This window comes from Silurus meridionalis, chromosome 9, assembly GCF_014805685.1.
Source record: "Silurus meridionalis isolate SWU-2019-XX chromosome 9, ASM1480568v1, whole genome shotgun sequence".
Classification (NCBI taxonomy): domain Eukaryota; kingdom Metazoa; phylum Chordata; class Actinopteri; order Siluriformes; family Siluridae; genus Silurus; species Silurus meridionalis.
In genome coordinates, this window is record NC_060892.1 from 4,952,534 (window position 1) to 4,971,402 (window position 18,869).

At 40.4% G+C, this 18,869-nt stretch overlaps 7 non-coding genes across 7 annotated transcripts; all 7 read left to right on the forward strand.

The window, feature by feature from the left end:
* Positions 1 to 114: 114 nt before the first annotated feature.
* trnag-gcc lies at positions 115 to 185 on the forward strand. Its single transcript has one exon. It is a non-coding gene; the product is annotated as a tRNA-Gly (tRNA).
* Positions 186 to 6,933: 6,748 nt separating this feature from the next.
* On the forward strand, positions 6,934 to 7,004 carry trnag-gcc. Its single transcript has one exon. It is a non-coding gene; the product is annotated as a tRNA-Gly (tRNA).
* A 2,168-nt stretch (positions 7,005 to 9,172) lies between these two features.
* On the forward strand, positions 9,173 to 9,243 carry trnag-gcc. The gene has a single exon. It is a non-coding gene; the product is annotated as a tRNA-Gly (tRNA).
* A 3,119-nt stretch (positions 9,244 to 12,362) lies between these two features.
* Positions 12,363 to 12,433, forward strand: trnag-gcc. The gene has a single exon. It is a non-coding gene; the product is annotated as a tRNA-Gly (tRNA).
* Positions 12,434 to 14,091: 1,658 nt separating this feature from the next.
* Positions 14,092 to 14,162, forward strand: trnag-gcc. The gene has a single exon. It is a non-coding gene; the product is annotated as a tRNA-Gly (tRNA).
* A 3,960-nt stretch (positions 14,163 to 18,122) lies between these two features.
* Positions 18,123 to 18,193, forward strand: trnag-gcc. The gene has a single exon. It is a non-coding gene; the product is annotated as a tRNA-Gly (tRNA).
* Positions 18,194 to 18,633: 440 nt separating this feature from the next.
* trnag-gcc lies at positions 18,634 to 18,704 on the forward strand. Its single transcript has one exon. It is a non-coding gene; the product is annotated as a tRNA-Gly (tRNA).
* Positions 18,705 to 18,869: the final 165 nt, after the last annotated feature.

An 18,869-nucleotide genomic window follows, 5' to 3' on the forward strand; every position in this document is an offset into this window, starting at 1 on the left:
CATCCTCAAAGCAAATAACGCATCTATGGTGCTCGTCATTTCTGTGAATGAAAGACGGGAATTGCTGATAGCGCAATAGCGCCACAATAGATATGTGGAGGTTTTAATTCCTAAGCATTGGTGGTTCAGTGGTAGAATTCTCGCCTGCCACGCGGGAGGCCCGGGTTCGATTCCCGGCCAATGCAACACAGTTTTTCCTACTACCACTTGTTGTGTATCTGTTTTATTTACTTAGTTTATCTTATTAACCAAGTCACACACACCAAACGGGATTCTGAACATCACCTTTACTCGTGTTCTCCAGCACACTACACATATTTAACATCCTGCTCCCAGTATGCATTGCACTTTCATTTCTTAAAGATACAAAGCATCATTCCAGTACATGACATCCCCCCTAAAGTCGGATATAGACTTATAACACTTTAACCTTAACACTTTAAGACAAACTGTTGTCTCTATATTGGCAAACAAACAACATACCATTTTTAAACTTTCACATATAACATTTTTTTAGCCTGTTCTAGACTTGCTTACTAATTCTCAAACCATGAACATGTAAATAGCATTATTTGCATTTACCAGTTTAAGAAAATTAACCAATTACAAAGTCAGCAAATTTCTGAGGCAGTTTCTTTTGTCTCTGGGGCTTAGCATATGCCACATTTTGGTTACACACAGTATTAGGCGCAAGCCTCTCTGAGTCCTCTGACATTGTCTGTTGCTCTGCATTCATAGCACCTTCATCACAATCCTCTTTCCCCTGCTTGTTTTCTGCATCTCTCTCTACATATTTTTTTACGAATGTTGTGTTGCGAGTATATTGGGCTCCAGTAGGTGATTCAACCGTTATTTGGTTTCTAGCTTTTCTGACCACTGTGTGAGGTGTTGCATTAAACGGAGTGGTAAACTTGTCAATCTTGTCCTGTCTCAGAAGAACTCGGTCTCCAACTGCTACATTTGAGTATTCTGCCTTGCGATGTTCATCCGCATACAGTTTATATTTCCCCTTTTTCTCCGCATCGTAGTCGTGAACTTCAAGATCAGTATCCACAGATGTAAGATCAGGTAGCTTGCCTCTCATCTTTCTTTTAAACAGAAGCTCAGCTGGACTTTTGCCGGTGGTATTATGCACAATTCCTCTGTACACTGTGACATACTTCCTGAGTTCTTTTTGCCAGTCAAGTCCTACTGACTGTGCAATTCTGATGCGTTTCATAATTGAAGCATTTTGGCGCTCAACTTCGCCATTTGCTTGTGCCCATTTAGGCGTCGTTTTCAGGTGTTTGATTCCGTTTGCCACACAGAAATCCTTGAATTCATCTGATCTGAATTGAGGTCCGTTGTCGGACTTCAGTGTGAGTGGAAGTCCATGTCGGCTAAATATATCCTCAAGACTATTAATCACTTTTGTTGCGGTGGTGGAGGTTAGTATGTCATACTCATAATACCTACTGTAATAATCCACTACAACTAGGATTGAGTGTTTTGATGGCAATGGTCCAAGTAGATCCACTGCTAGATCTTGCCATGGTCCATCTGGCAATGGTGTAGGCTGCAGTGGTTCTGGAGCATCAGGGCGAGACACTATTTGACAACCATGACATGATTTGCAAAATCTTTCCAGCTTTGTCCATGCCAGGCCACCATACTTTTGTTCTCAGATGTTGTTTGGTTCCAACAATACCTATATGTCCTTCATGTGCCAGTGAAATTGCCCGTGCTTGTAGTGTTTTCGGAAGAACAATGCGCGTTCCACGTAGTACTAAAACCCTACAACACACAGCTCATTAGCTACAGGTGCATACGTCATACACCTTTCAAAATGTCCACTTTCTATTGCGTTTCTCAGCTCTATGAGTTCTGAATCTTTTCCAAGCTTCCTCCACTTCTCTTGTAGTCAGGGCTCTTGGGGTGGCGCTGATGGCCACAAATCTCACATACTCATCCGATTCATGCAGTGTTTTCTCTCATTGCTGTGCTTCCCAAGAGTCGTGATAATGGATCAGCAATGTTTTCTTTTCCAGAAACATAAACAACCTTAAAGTTATATGGTTGAAGACGCAAAACCCATCGCTCAACACGGGCACAGGGCTTGGAACGTGGACCGTATATTGACTCAATGGCTTATGGTCTGTGACCAAATCAAACTGTCTGCCATACACATAGGGGTGTAGCCTCTTGCAGGCCCATACAAGGGCAAGGGCCTCCTCTCAGTCTGAGAGTAACGTCTCACAGTCTGATAAACTTCTACTGATGTAGCAAACTGTCACCATTTGTCCTTTCTGACGCTGCGTCAATACAGCCCCCAACCCTACAGGGCTAGCATCAGCAATGACCTGCGTTGGAGCGTCTTTGTCGAAGTATGCTAAAGTCCCTGCTCTTGCAAGTTCCTTTTTTAGATCATTGAATGCGTTTTTCTGTTCTGGACCAAAGACAAATTCAGAGTCTTTTCTGGTAAGACGTCTCAAGGGCTCCGCCAGTGTTGCAAATTGTGGAATAAATCTACTGCTGTAACTGACGAGTCCAAGAAAGCTCCGAACTTCTGAAGCGTTTTGTGGTTCTCTGGCCTCTGCCACAGCTCTGACTCTCTCCTCAGTGGGACCGATGCCTTTTTGTGTGAGCAGAATTCCCATGAAGTTTAAGCGATCCATGCCAAACTGACATTTTGAAGGATTTAGGGTTAGCCCGCTCTCTCTTAAACGCTTCATGACGGCATGTAGACGTTGCATATGTGCTTCCTGGTCAGCTGCATGAACAATCACATCGTCTGAGATGTTTTCAACTCCCTCTATTCCAGCAAGGGCAGACGCTATCTCATGTTGGTATTGTTCACTTGCAGACGATACTCCAAAGATGAGCCGTTTGTATCTGTATACCCCATTGTGGACTGCAAATGTTGTAATCTGACGAGACTGTGGTGTCAACTCCAGTTGGTGGTATCCCCATTTGAGATCTAGCTTGCTAAAGAACATGGATCCGTTCATGCTTTGTAAGAGCTCATCGACAGTGGGGATGGGGTATCGCTCTCTGATGATTGCTCGATTAGCTTGTCGCATGTCAAGACATAGTCTGATTTCAGAATTGGCTTTTGGCACTATTACAACTGGATTAACCCATGGTGTAGGTCCGTTCACTTCTTCTATGATGTCCATTTTTAGAAGTTCTTTTATCTTTTCCTCCACAGGACCCCTCAGATTAAACGGTATTCGTCTTAAAGGCTGGGCCACTGGCTGAACATTTTGGTCTATATATAAGCTGATTTGTTTGGTTTTCAGCTTACCAACTCCTTGGAAAACTTCTGGGTATTGTGAAAGAAGTGTTTGTTTGAGGTCTGTTATTGCTGCAATGTTTGTGCCTATCTTCAGCACTCCAAGTTTCATAGCAGTATCTCTCCCCAGTAATGGTTCTCCAGTCCCTTTGATGACAATGAACTCTGCAGATACTATCCGGTTGTCTATTCTAGCTTCACACTCAAAAGCTCCCTTTATTGGCAAAGGTTTATCAGATGAGTAAGAGAACAATTTCCTCTCTGTTTCTGGTATATATGAATGGCATTTGATATTCATTGATTTCAGTCTTTCCCACGTACTTTCGTCAATGATATTGCTGGTTGCACCTGAGTCTACAAGCATTTTTAAATTGACGTTTCCCAAGCAAACATTTAGTCTATCCTCCATGTAATTATCTTGGATGACGAATGCATATTCAGGTTGACCTTCAACTTGGTTTACTGTTTGCTGTTTCACATTTTTAGTCTTGCACATTTTTGAGAAATGATCTCGTCCTTTACATTTATGGCATGTCTGACCTCTCGGGACATTTTAAATCTCTCCCTAAGTGATCAGAATTACCACATCGATAGCACTGTTTATTCACCTTACTGCATTCTGCATGTTGTTTTCCCTTAAATTTCCCTTTCATTTGTTTTCCTCCTTTGTTCCAGACGCGATTCACAGACTCTTTATCAGGTGTAGATGTCTCACTAACCGATGATGCACCCATCTGTTCCTCTATCCGTTCACAGAGCGCAGCAACCTCCAATGCGCGATCTAGTGTGAGGTTAGGTCCCTCCTCCAAAAGTTTGCGACGCACATATGTTGACGAACATTTGCCTACTATGGCATCCCGAATCTGATTATTCATGTCATCCGCAAATGCACAGTCTCGCTGCCTGTCTGAGACGCGTTGTAAACTGCTGAACAGTCTCTCCGGAGTTTTGGGAAAGTTTATAAAATGATTGCCTTGCATACGCATTATTTACCCGTGGAACAAAGTATGCATCCAAAGCTGCAACGGCCGCGTTATAATCAACAGCCTCTCCCGTGTTCGGCAAGGTTGAGAAAATATCCTGAACATCAGGTCCAGCATGATGCAAAAGAAGCGCTCTGCGTCTCTGACGAACTGCCGCTGTTGCGTCCTCAGCGATTATCAGTCCTTTTCCGTCCGCGTAAAGTTCAAATGATGTCAGCCACCTTGTCCATCTCGGACCAAGAGTTGCGGGATCTTTGTAGCACTCAAATGTAGGAATACCTGACTTTTCCATCGTGTATAATCAGTACTAATATCCACACAGCTGCATCCTCGTCGCCAATGTTGTGTATCTGTTTTATTTACTTAGTTTATCTTATTAACCAAGTCACACACACCAAACGGGATTCTGAACATCACCTTTACTCGTGTTCTCCAGCACACTACACATATTTAACATCCTGCTCCCAGTATGCATTGCACTTTCATTTCTTAAAGATACAAAGCATCATTCCAGTACATGACACCACTTTTTAGTAAGTAAATACACTTTTTATAGTTATTTCAACCGCATACATACATTATAGCACATAATAAGCTGAATAAAGGTCCCTCAAGACCAAAGTGAACACAGGACATAAAAAGAAGTTTTAAAGAAGTTAGGAAGGGGGCAACAAAAGGTTGGATAAGTATTGGAAATCACTGCCGGCCTCAGAACCATCCCCAGAAACCACTGTTTGAATACATTTAGCCATGTCATTCACAATTGCAAGTTAAAGTTCTATCATGTTAAGAAGAAGCCATATGTGATTGAATCAAAGGAAAATAATTTTCTGTGGTCAGACAAATCGAAAATGTAAATTCTTTTTGGGAAACATGGACGCCACGTTTTATGGATTTAAACGTGTTAGACTGGAAAGTGATGAAAAAGCAACCGACAAGTACACAGATGACGACCTGAAGCTGATTTAGAAAATCCAAGAGTGTGCAAAGTGTCCAAGCCAAAGCTGCCTACTTTGGAGAATCAAAAATATAAAACATTTATTGGGTTTGTGGTGTGGCAGTTTTGATAAGTGCAAAGTAGGCAGCAAAATTAGTATAAATTTTGAAAGTTTCTTGAGGTTACTTTAATTTTTTTCCTTCTCAGGGCATGCACCAAACAGTGAAACAGGAATCATCCAACATGGTTCCAAATAAATAAATAAAAAACAAAAGTATAAGACAAAATAATAAAAAGCTTACACAAACTATTAGCACCTTACATCACAACAAACGAACCGTTGGTTACTGAACAGACCAATGGCTTAGTGAAATTGCTTGATTGACCTCATTCATATGAATTGTTTGATTTTGACGATCGGGTTTGAGTGACACTGTACACATGTTACAGAGTCACAGAGTCTGTAACATACAGTGTTACAGAGTCACTCTGTAACACTTTATGTGACCCGTTGTCATTTCTGTGAATCTTCTTCTTCTTCTTCGGCTGCTCCCATTAGGGGTTGCCACAGCGGATCATCCGTCTCCATACCACCCTGTCCTCTACATCTGCCTCTTTTACACCAACTACCTGCATGTCTTCCTCACCACATCCATGAACCTCCTCCTTGGCCTTCCTCTTTTCCTCCTACCTGGTGGCTCCATCCTCAGCATTGTTCTACCAATATAATTCATATCTCTCCTCTGCACATGTCCAAACCATCTCAATCTCGCCTCCCTCACCTTGTTACCAAAACATCCTACATGCTGTCCCTCTAATGAACTCATTTCTAATCTTGTCCATCCTCATCACTTCCAACGAAAACCTTAACATCTTTAGCTCCGCTACCTCCAGCTCCACCTCCTGTCTTCTACTCAATGCCACTGTCTCTAATTCATACAACATCGCAGGTCTCACCACAGTCCTATAAACTTTCCCTTTCATTCTTGCAGATACCCTACTATCACAAATCACTCCTGTCACTCTTCTCCACCCACTCCACCCTGCCTGCACTCTTTTCTTTACTTCTCTAACACACTCTCCATTACTTTGCACTGTTGACCAGAGGTACCTGAACTCCTCCACCTTCTCCACCTCTTCTCCTTGCAACCGCACCACTCCACTGCCCTCCCTCTCATTCACACACATGTACTCTGTCTTACTCCTACTGACTTTTATTCCCCTTCTCTCCAGCGCATATCTCCACCTCTCCAGGCTCTTCTCAACCTGCTCACTACTCTCACCACAAATCACAATATCCTCCGCAAACATCATAGTCCAGGGAGACTCCAGTCTGACCTCGTCCGTCAACTTGTCCATCACCACTGCAAACAGGAAAGGGCTGAGGGCCAATCCTTGATGTAGTCCAACCCTCACCCTGAACCAGTCTGTCGTTCCTACTGCACACTTCACTGCTGTCACACTGTCCTCATACATGTCCTGCACCACCCTCACATACTTCTCTGACACACCTGACTTCCTCATACAGTACCACAGCTCCTCTTTCGGCACCCTCTCTCGGCACGCTTTCTCTAAATCCACAAAAACACAATGCAATTCCTTCTGTCCTTCTCTATACTTCTCCATCCACATCCTCAAAGCAAATAACGCATCTATGGTGCTCATCATTTCTGTGAATGAAAGACGGGAATTGCTGATAGCGCAATAGCGCCACAATAGATATGTGGAGGTTTTAACTCCAAGCATTGGTGGTTCAGTGGTAGAATTCTCGCCTGCCACGCGGGAGGCCCGGGTTCGATTCCCGGCCAATGCAACACAGTTTTTCCTACTACCACTTTTTAGTAAGTAAATACACTTTTTATAGTTATTTCAACCGCATACATACATTATAGCACATAGTGAGCTGAATAAAGGTCCCTCAAGAACAAAGTGAACACAGGACATAAAAAGAAGTTTTAAAGAAGTTAGGAAGGGGGCAACAAAAGGTTGGATAAGTATTGGAAATCACTGCCGGCCTCAGAACCATCCCCAGAAACCACTGTTTGAATACATTTAGCCATGTCATTCACAATTGCAAGTTAAAGTTCTATCATGTTAAGAAGAAGCCATATGTGATTGAATCAAAGGAAAATAATTTTCTGTGGTCAGACAAATCGAAAATGTAAATTCTTTTTGGGAAACATGGACGCCACGTTTTATGGATTTAAACGTGTTAGACTGGAAAGTGATGAAAAAGCAACCGACAAGTACACAGATGACGACCTGAAGCTGATTTAGAAAATCCAAGAGTGTGCAAAGTGTCCAAGCCAAAGCTGCCTACTTTGGAGAATCAAAAATATAAAACATTTATTGGGTTTGTGGTGTGGCAGTTTTGATAAGTGCAAAGTAGGCAGCAAAATTAGTATAAATTTTGAAAGTTTCTTGAGGTTACTTTAATTTTTTTCCTTCTCAGGGCATGCACCAAACAGTGAAACAGGAATCATCCAACATGGTTCCAAATAAATAAATAAAAAACAAAAGTATAAGACAAAATAATAAAAAGCTTACACAAACTATTAGCACCTTACATCACAACAAACGAACCGTTGGTTACTGAACAGACCAATGGCTTAGTGAAATTGCTTGATTGACCTCATTCATATGAATTGTTTGATTTTGACGATCGGGTTTGAGTGACACTGTACACATGTTACAGAGTCACAGAGTCTGTAACATACAGTGTTACAGAGTCACTCTGTAACACTTTATGTGACCCGTTGTCATTTCTGTGAATCTTCTTCTTCTTCTTTCGGCTGCTCCCATTAGGGGTCGCCACAGCGGATCATCCGTCTCCATACCACCCTGTCCTCTACATCTGCCTCTTTTACACCAACTACCTGCATGTCTTCCCTCACCACATCCATGAACCTCCTCCTTGGCCTTCCTCTTTTCCTCCTACCTGGTGGCTCCATCCTCAGCATTGTTCTACCAATATAATTCATATCTCTCCTCTGCACATGTCCAAACCATCTCAATCTCGCCTCCCTCACCTTGTTACCAAAACATCCTACATGCGCTGTCCTCTAATGAACTCATTTCTAATCTTGTCCATCCTCATCACTTCCAACGAAAACCTTAACATCTTTAGCTCCGCTACCTCCAGCTCCACCTCCTGTCTTCTACTCAATGCCACTGTCTCTAATTCATACAACATCGCAGGTCTCACCACAGTCCTATAAACTTTCCCTTTCATTCTTGCAGATACCCTACTATCACAAATCACTCCTGTCACTCTTCTCCACCCACTCCACCCTGCCTGCACTCTTTTCTTTACTTCTCTAACACACTCTCCATTACTTTGCACTGTTGATCAGAGGTACCTGAACTCCTCCACCTTCTCCACCTCTTCTCCTTGCAACCGCACCACTCCACTGCCCTCCCTCTCATTCACACACATGTACTCTGTCTTACTCCTACTGACTTTCATTCCCCTTCTCTCCAGCGCATATCTCCACCTCTCCAGGCTCTTCTCAACCTGCTCACTACTCTCACCACAAATCACAATATCCTCCGCAAACATCATAGTCCAGGGAGACTCCAGTCTGACCTCGTCCGTCAACTTGTCCATCACCACTGCAAACAGGAAAGGGCTGAGGGCCAATCCTTGATGTAGTCCAACCCTCACCCTGAACCAGTCTGTCGTTCCTACTGCACACTTCACTGCTGTCACACTGTCCTCATACATGTCCTGCACCACCCTCACATACTTCTCTGACACACCTGACTTCCTCATACAGTACCACAGCTCCTCTTTCGGCACCCTCTCTCGGCACGCTTTCTCTAAATCCACAAAAACACAATGCAATTCCTTCTGTCCTTCTCTATACTTCTCCATCCACATCCTCAAAGCAAATAACATCTCGTCATTTCTGTGAATGAAAGACGGGAATTGCTGATAGCGCAATAGCGCCACAATAGATATGTGGAGGTTTTAATTCCTAAGCATTGGTGGTTCAGTGGTAGAATTCTCGCCTGCCACGCGGGAGGCCCGGGTTCGATTCCCGGCCAATGCAACACAGTTTTTCCTACTACCACTTTTTAGTAAGTAAATACACTTTTTATAGTTGTTTCAACCGCATACCTACATTATAGCACATAGTAAGCTGAATAAAGGTCCCTCAAGACCAAAGTGAACACAGGACATAAAAAGAAGTTTCAAAGAAGTTAGGAAGGGGGCAACAAAAGGTTGGATAAGTATTGGAAATCACTGCCGGCCTCAGAACCATCCCCAGAAACCACTGTTTGAATACATTTAGCCATGTCATTCCCAATTGCAAGTTAAAGTTCTATCATGTTAAGAAGAAGCCATATGTGATTGAATCAAAGGAAAATAATTTTCTGTGGTCAGACAAATCGAAAATGTAAATTCTTTTTGGGAAACATGGACGCCACGTTTTATGGATTTAAACGTGTTAGACTGGAAAGTGATGAAAAAGCAACCGACAAGTACACAGATGACGACCTGAAGCTGATTTAGAAAATCCAAGAGTGTGCAAAGTGTCCAAGACAAAGCTGCCTACTTTGGAGAATCAAAAATATAAAACATATATTGGGTTTACATCACACTTTACATCACAACAAACGAACTGTTGGTTACTGGACAGACCAATGGCTTAAGTGAAATTGCTTGATTGACCTCAGTCAGGGGCGTAGCCATCATTTCAAAAGTGGGGGGGATGAAATGTCTAGTGTTACCTGTTTGTTTTTTTCAATTAACCCTTGTGTAATTGACAGGTTTTATTTTTAATCATATTTCTTTTGCTTTATATGCTTTATATATGATTATAAAACAATAAGAAAGAAAGAAAGAAAGAAAGAAAGAAAGAAAGAAAGAAAGAAAGAAAGAAAGAAAGAAAGAAAGAAAGAAAGAAATACAACAGCTTGCCACTGGGACAGTACCTTTAAAAAGACATCTTTGTACCTTATTTACCCCAAATATTTATAGTTGTACATTAAGGTACACATTGGTACTCTAAGGCAGTAATGTGTACCTTTTTGAGTATAAAGTACAAAGATGTCCTTATAATGATACTAAGAGTATATTGTTTACATATTTCAAATTGTATTTTGTGTATGCACAGTACATGGCACACAGTAATGGATACTTGCCAGTGTTCGGCAAAGTTACTTTTAAAAGTAATGCATTACAATATTGAGTTACTCCCCAAAAAAGTAACTAATTACGTTACTTAGTTACTTTTTATGAAAAGTAATGCATTACATTACCTTTGCGTTACTTTTGCATTGCTTGTATCTCTTTCACGCCTTACAGGTGTAACAGGTGTAATATAGATAATTGCCATTAAGAAATAAGTTATATTAGGGCAAAAGACATTTCTTAAACATTAAAAATGATTAATAACTTCTTAGAGAACAATAAGATGATCGACTAAATTTTGACCACAAGGCTGAACACTTTCCAGTCGCACTTCTGTACATTGCTTTGCAATCTGCCTTAGCCGTCAGAATGTAACTATCGTTCGTGTATATAAGGTTAAGGGTGTGGGATGGACACCGGTGATGTGGAGGGAGAACATACCTTTCGCTATCATCACGTAAAACTTCGTGCAATTCTGTAAATATGACCTCGTCCTCGTCTACATCATTCTCTGCTTCATCATCAGCTTGAAACATTCTGAACGCTTTTGCAAAGTTTGCGCTGTTATCAGTGGCTGTGGCAGTTTATCTTCCCACAAAGAGCAAATGAGCTGTGAATTTGTTCTCTATCTCCACTGTGATGGCATTGTACATGTGTCTCCCACGGAAAACTTTGATTCTGAGCAGTCCATAGATCAGCAGTGGTGGAAAGTCGGCAAAGGTTTTCTATATTTCTGTCTCCATTTCCATATATGCAACATTGCATAATGTTGCATACATGCAACATTACACACACATCTGTAGTGCTGTGCTTTGCATGCAGATGTTTATTTTTTTTTAAGTGGTATTTTTTTGCAGTTGACAAGAGCTTTTCAACAAAACATATTCTACACTTAACGATTATTCCTTTCTCCTTTTCCTCGACTATTTCAAAATAATAAGAATACTTCCATCACAGTAATGTAATGCTCTGGTTTGCCATCTCCGCTTCTGACTAGATTCTGTTCCCGCTGCTCGCACGTATGAGTGCGCGATTCTACGTGACTACGTTCATTTTAATTGTATTTTTTTTTATGCAAAATAATTTAACTGAAAAGTAACTCGCATTACTTTTTTTTTAAAAGTAACTCAGATATTAATGTGTAAATTTATAAAGTAACACGCTACTTTACTCGTTACTCCAGAAAAGTAATATTATTACGTAACGCACGTTACTTGTAACGCGTTACCCCCAACACTGATACTTGCACATTCAAATAATACTTCAGAATACATTTTGTTCTATTCTACAGTCCATGTTTCAGGAATAAAACAAATAATTCAAAACAAACTACTGAAAGAAAATATGTATTGAACTCAACTGACAAACATGTCAAAACCCTATATCAATTATACAGATGCAATAAACAAGTGAAAAAATTGAACGTTTGTCCAAGAAGTTATTTTTCCTTATAATCCTTTAAAATTTGCTAATTGTTCAACAAGACCAACAGGCAGAGTTTTTTTGCTCAGAGTTTTTTTGAGCTCATCGCAACCGAATGTTGGATCGCGCGCGGGACCGCGGATGCGACTCGAGCTACAGTACGAGGGCGTGTGATGATGACGTGGCAAGTGAGTGACTGCCATGGATACGTGAACGTCATGTGTAGACTATCTTGTCTCTTTACATTTTAAATCACTCTGCATTTATATACATTGCTCCATTAAAACCTCAACATGTCGTGAACACACCTCTCCACTAAAAAAGTGAGGGGGACGGATTTACTTTTTATAAAAAGTGCGTGGGACATATCCCCCGTGTAATCTACGCCCCTGACCTCAGTAATATGAATTTTTGATTTTGACGATCGGGTTTGAGTGAATCTGTAACACTGTATGTTACAGAGTCACAGAGTCTGTAACATACAGTGTTACAGTATTACAAAGTCACCCTGTAACACTTTATGTGACCCGCTGTCATTTATGTGAATGAAAGACGGGAATTGCTGATAGCGCAATAGCGCCACAATAGAAATGTGGAGGCTTTGATTCCTAAGCATTGGTGGTTCAGTGGTAGAATTCTCGCCTGCCACGCGGGAGGCCCGGGTTCGATTCCCGGCCAATGCAATAAAAATTTTCCTACTACCATTTTTTACTAATTAAATACGCTTTTTATAGCCTATTTCAACACATAGACATAGTGAACTGAATAAAGGTCCCTCAAAACCAAAGTGAACACAGGACATAGAAAGAAGTCTCAAATAAGTTAAGAATGGGGCAACAAAAGATTGGATAAGTATTGGAAATCACTGCAGGCCTCAGAACCACCTCCAGAAACCACTGTTTGTGTATACAGTTAGCCATGTCATTCACAAATGCAAGTTAAAGTTCTATCATGCAAAGAAGAAGCCATATTTGATCAAATCAAAGGAAAATTATTTTCTGTGGGAAAATTTTGGAAAACATGGACGCCACGTTTTCTGGATTTAAACATGTTAGACCGGAAAGTGATAAAAAAAGCAGCCAGCAAGTACTCAGATGACGACCTGAAGCTGATTTAGAAAATCCAATAGTGTGCAAAGTATCAAAGCCAAAGCTATCAAAGCCAAAGGAGGTGCAAGAGTAAAAAAAAGGGAAAGTTTATAGGACTTTGGTGAGACCTGCTATATTGTATTGTTTAGAGACCTTGGCACTGACTAAAAAACAGGAGCTGGAGGTAGCAGAGCTGAAGATGTTAAGGTTTTTGTTGGATTAGAAATAAGTTTATTAGAGGGACACGCGCATGTAGGACGTTTTGGAGACAAGGTGAGGGAGGCGAGATTGAGATGGTTTGGACATGTGCAGATGAGGGACATGTGGTATATGGATGGAGCCGCCAGGAAGGATAAAAAAAGGAAGGCCAAGGAGGAGGTTCATTGATTTTCTATGAGAATGTTGATGGAGAACTATAGAGAAGGTCAGAAGGAGTTGCATTGTGTGTTTGTGGATTTAGAGAAAGGGTGCCAAGAGAGGAGTTGTGGTATTGTATGAGGAAGTCATACTGTATGAGAGAAGTATATAAGGGTGGTGCAGGACATGTATGAGAACAATGTGACAGCAGTGAATTGTGCAGTAGGAATGACAGACTGGTTCAAGATGAATTTGGGACTGCATCAAGGATTGGCTCTGGGCCCTTTTCTGTTTGCAGTGGTGATGAACGGACGAGGTCAGACAGGAGTCTCTGTGGACTATGATGTTTGCTAAAGATATTGTGATTTGTGGTGAGAGTAGGGAGCAGGTGCATTACAGTCACTATGTCATAGGGTTATTTATCATGTTTTTCTTGACAGCATAATACCATATTTGTTCTGTGATAATATTAATATTTAATATTTTGTATCAATTTACATCCATACTGAACTTACATAAGCAAAATTTATATGTGCATCCGCCCAAGGTCATTCTAATCCCTCAATAATGACAAACCGTGGTTTACTGGGAAACTCAAACAGCATCATGGCAAAGAGAATCTTGTATAACCAGTCCAGGAACAAACTAACAATGGAGATCAGATTGGCTAAAAAAAATCTCTAAAAAGATGAAAAAAAAGGTTTTCAGCCAACAACTGGGCTGAGGAACATCACCAAGTACAAGTCACCACCCCCCACAGTCTGTGGAGAACCAACAACTGGCTGAAAATCTGAATGTGTTTTACTGCCAGTTTAAAAAACCCAATCTAAAAAAAAAAAAAAAAAAAACAAGTAAAGGGTCTGAATAATTTCAGGGTCTGATATTTTGAACTCTAAGCATTGGTGGTTCAGTGGTAGAATTCTCGCCTGCCACGCGGGAGGCCCGGGTTCGATTCCCGGCCAATGCAATCGATGTTTTCCCACATTACTTTTTTACCTATTTGGGTCCTGACAGGCAGAGTGAAATCAAATAGGATTTTATCAACATTTCAACCACATACGTACATTATTGTTCACAGTGAAATTTATTAAAGTTCCCACAAGACCAAGGTGCTACATGAAACCAAAAAAACAGGGACACTGTGTAAAAAAAACAATGCAATGATTGGCAAATAGTATAACTGCTTTTTTATTATAGAGCATAGAAAACATATCAAATGTTTCAAACTTAGGAACTGTACCATTTTTAGAAAGAAATGAAGTAATTTCTTTTAATTGATTCCAGAAGGTTTTAAAAAAGTTTCCATGTCCACACTAATAGGTTTTCTTTTGGAGGTGCATATTTTTTTCAAAATCTTTTACCTTTCGTCAAAAATGTAAAACATATTCTGGGTTAATAAACAATTTTTTAAATAATAATCACACATTTGTTCTGTCATTATTTCAACGTCTTCAGTATTATTGTACAATGTTGTGAACAATACAAGTTAAGAAAACCCATTCAATAAGAAGGTGTGTCCAAACATTTGACTGCTTCGGTAATTCTTAGCCACATTTCAATATAAATAATTTACATACATTTCCATGAACACTAAAATTACACAAGCAAATTACATTTAAAAAAGTATAACAGGGTAAATGGGACCTCAGGCATGTAAAGCTTGTTGCATCATAGCTAAAAATGATTTAAGTGAAATTTCAGTTATTTTTGGTAATTCTATGTGTTGCAATGAGTGGTGTGAGTGGAATAATTGAGTGGTGGAGATGTTTTATAAGCTTTGGTGGTTCAGTGGTAGAATTCTTGCCTGCCATGTGGGAGGCCCGGTTTCACCCAAAATTATCATACTTTACTTTTTTTGTGAGAAGCATTGGTGCTTCAGTGGTAGAATGCCTGGTTGTCATATGGGAGGTTCAGGTTAGATTCCTGGCCAATACAAAGTTTTACAACAGTCTGGATTTTAATCCCTGTCACACATGATGTATACTAAGTACATAAACTGACTATCATGAAACAAGATACAAACACCATTTCAAAAGATTTGCGACGATATACACTCACGATATCCAGTAAGCTGCAGTTCTGGCCAGACTGGGTTGAGCTGATAGAAAGGCAACAGTAACTCAAATAACCACTCGTTACAACCGAGGTATGCAGAAGAGCATCTCTGAACGCACAACACGTTAAACCTTGAGGAGGATGGGCTACAGCAGCAGAAGTGCCACTCCTGACAGCTAAGAACAGGAAACTGAAGCTACAATTCACACAGGCTCACCAAAATTGGACAATAAAAGATTGGAAAAACGTTGCCTGGTCTGATGAGTCTCGATTTCTGCTGCGACTTTCGGATGGTAGGGTCAGAATTTGGCCTCAACAAAATGAAAGCATGGATCCATCCTGCCTTGTATCAACGGTTCAGGCTGGTGGTGGTGGTGTAATGGTGTGGGGGATATTTTCTTGGCACACTTTGGGCTCATTATTACCAATTGAGCATCGTGTCAACGCCACAGCCTACCCGAGGATTGTTGCTGACCATGTCCATCCCTTTATGACCACAGTGTACCCAACATGGCTACTTCCAGCAGGATAACGCGTCATGTCATAAAGCGCGAATCATCTCAGACTGGTTTCTTGAACATGACAATGAGTTCACTGTACTAAAATGGCCTCCACAGTCACCATATTTCAATCCAATAGAGCACCTTTGGGATGTGGTGGAACGGGAGATTCGCATCATGGATGTGCAGCCGACAAATCTGCAGCAACTGCGTGATGCTATCATGTAAATATAGACCAAAATCTCTGAGGAATGTTTCCAGTACCTTGTTGAATCTATGACACAAAGGATTAATGCAGTTCTGAAGGCAAAAGGGGGTCCAACCCGGTACTAGTAAGGTGTACCTAATAAAGTGGACGGTGAGTGTATTTAAAAGCATAATGCAATGATTTGCACATCGCATTACATTTGCACGTCTGCACAAATGTTGCAAAGTTTTGCTGTATGTATCTACAGAAAGAACCAGTGAAGAATATCAGGGAGAGGACAATCGAAAATCATAGGGCCAATCTGGAAAAAATCAAGCCCAACTGCTTCTCAAAGACTATGCAGGCCATCAAAAATACAAATGCGGCAACAAATACTTTACCAGGATTACTGGTTGACCTGTGATATCATCGACCTGGCCAGCTACCTCATAGCAAAGGACAATGTGCACATTGATGGGTTTAAATCTGTTCTGCCCTTTAGTGCTATTCCAAATGGAGCAATTGTGGAAACTCCACAAAATAAGTTTGTGCAAATATTGAACATGCGGAAATGCCACTGGATCACAGTCAGCTATTTTTTTTGTCATGAAAATCATCTCTCTGTGTATGAAAGCAAATGCACCCCTCTGGACCCAGGAACACTACAAGCACTGCTGGTGAGGCCGCAGTGAGACAAGTTTAATGTTTTGCAACCAGCTGTGCAGCAGCAATCAAATCACAGCAATTGTGGGTTGTTTACAATAGCATTTGAATGTGCTGTTTGCAAGAGTCACCCACCAGAGGTATGCATATTTAATGAAAGCAGGCTAAGGGCACAACTGTATGCTTCATTAACATTAATGTTTTAAATGCCACTGATGATGTACAGTAAAGGATAATACGTGAGGTATGTTTTTATTTATTTTGTTTCCACAACATTTAATTGTAAATTAAACATGTCTCTGGATAATTGCAACATTGCATTTTTCTCTTAAGTTTTATTTGTGTTTCAAAATAAAAAAAAACATAGTAAAGGAGTGAAATCCAGATTCCAGTGTATTTATGTTCAAACGAAACAAGAATGATTTTTTTTCTGAAACAGTGTAACTTTTCTTAAATGAATATAATTATGCAAATTATTTAGATTTTTGGGAATAATATAAAAATAAGTTAAAGAATACACATATGTTTGGAGTGATATTCACTTAATTTTCTCTTAAAATGTACAGGTAAATAAATTGACAATGAATACAAAAGAAATAAATGGTCCGGATCACTGTGATCTATAAAGAAAAATGTTTTATGAGTGTTTGAAAATGAAACATGATTGAAAATAAATAAAAAAAGGTGTGGAGTGAATTTGCCTTTATTTTTTTCCAAAAACTGTACAGAAAAATGACTTGAAATTTAATAGAATAATATACAGAGACACTGTAAATAAAGTTTATATAAAATAATGAGCAAACCGTTAAAGGAAAATGTTTTATGTGTTATATAATTGAAAATGCACTTTTTTTTTTGTCTTTTTGTTTTTTTATAACGGAATCGCCGTTCTGAAGCGTCTTTACATCTATTTTGACTGCGCCCACAACTCATACCGTAAGTGCACTATTAGACGCGCCCTCAAAGAAAAGTGCGGCTGTGTATTGACCGTGTATTTGCGGCTGGTTTAACCGCAGTCTCAGATTTGCAGTAAGAATTTGGCAAAAATCCAGTGCACATTTAAGTTTGCACTCGGTAGAGCTAAAGGTTTTTATTTTTTAACTTGTCTGTGCAGCGTTGAGCAAAAATCACAAACACAAAAATACTTTCTTCTGATCTGCTTCTAGACATCAATGGCCCTCCAGTAAAGCAGTTTGACAAAAAAAATTAAAACAATTATAAGATGGCCATTGGCTGTCAGCTGCAACCAAGAGTGGAAGGCAAACACAGACAAAACCAGACAGAGCACTAATACCCCTCCCAAGAGAAAAAAAAAAAAACTGGACTCGATTCGAGCACTGCTAAGAACGTACCCTAACCATCACACCCGTAAGTGCATCCTCCTTAAAGTTATAACAAAGTTACAACAAAGGCTGCAACTAAATAATAATTTAAGGGTCTAAATACGTGGTATTTCAGTTATTTTTCAGTAACTATGTTCTGCAACAGCACCACAATGAATGTGTTGCGGCGCTCTACATAAGCATTGGTGGTTCAGTGGTAGAATTCTCGCCTGCCACGCGGGAGGCCCGGGTTCGATTCCCGGCCAATGCAAATTAAATTTTGCTACAGTATGGATTTAAATCCCTCTCAAACATAATGTATACTTAGAACGTAAACTGGCCATCGGGTTTGTGTGGCCTCACAGTATGAGACCTGCTAAAATATTTGTGACCGAAAATTATGGCTAAATGATTGTATACCCATGCCACAAAACACAGTAAAGTATTCAGAACACCTAAACTTCACTGGGTTTAGGATTTGATGGTGTGGGGTGTGATTCTTGCTGTCATCTGCCACCTGCTGTTCGATAGGTTGCGCGATGTCGTATGACGGTTGCTGCTCATTGTTCTGAATCTCCCTCTAGTGGCGAAGCGTGGAAACACAGGGATGGGAATGCTTTCCTACAAGGAGTGATATACGTATATATATTTTTTCAGGAACTACGTGTTGCAACAGCGCCACAATGAATGTGTGGTGGCAAAGTTTTATAAGCATTGGTGGTTCAGTGGTAGAATTCTCGCCTGCCACGCGGGAGGCCCGGGTTCGATTCCCGGCCAATGCAAAATAAATTTTGCAACAGTCTGGATTTAAATCCGTCTCAGAAATAATGTATACTTAGAACGTAAACTGGCCATCGGGTTTGTCTGGCCTCACAGTATGACATCCTGCTGAACTCTTTGTGACCGAAAATCATGGTTAAATGATTGTATACCCATGCCACCATGTG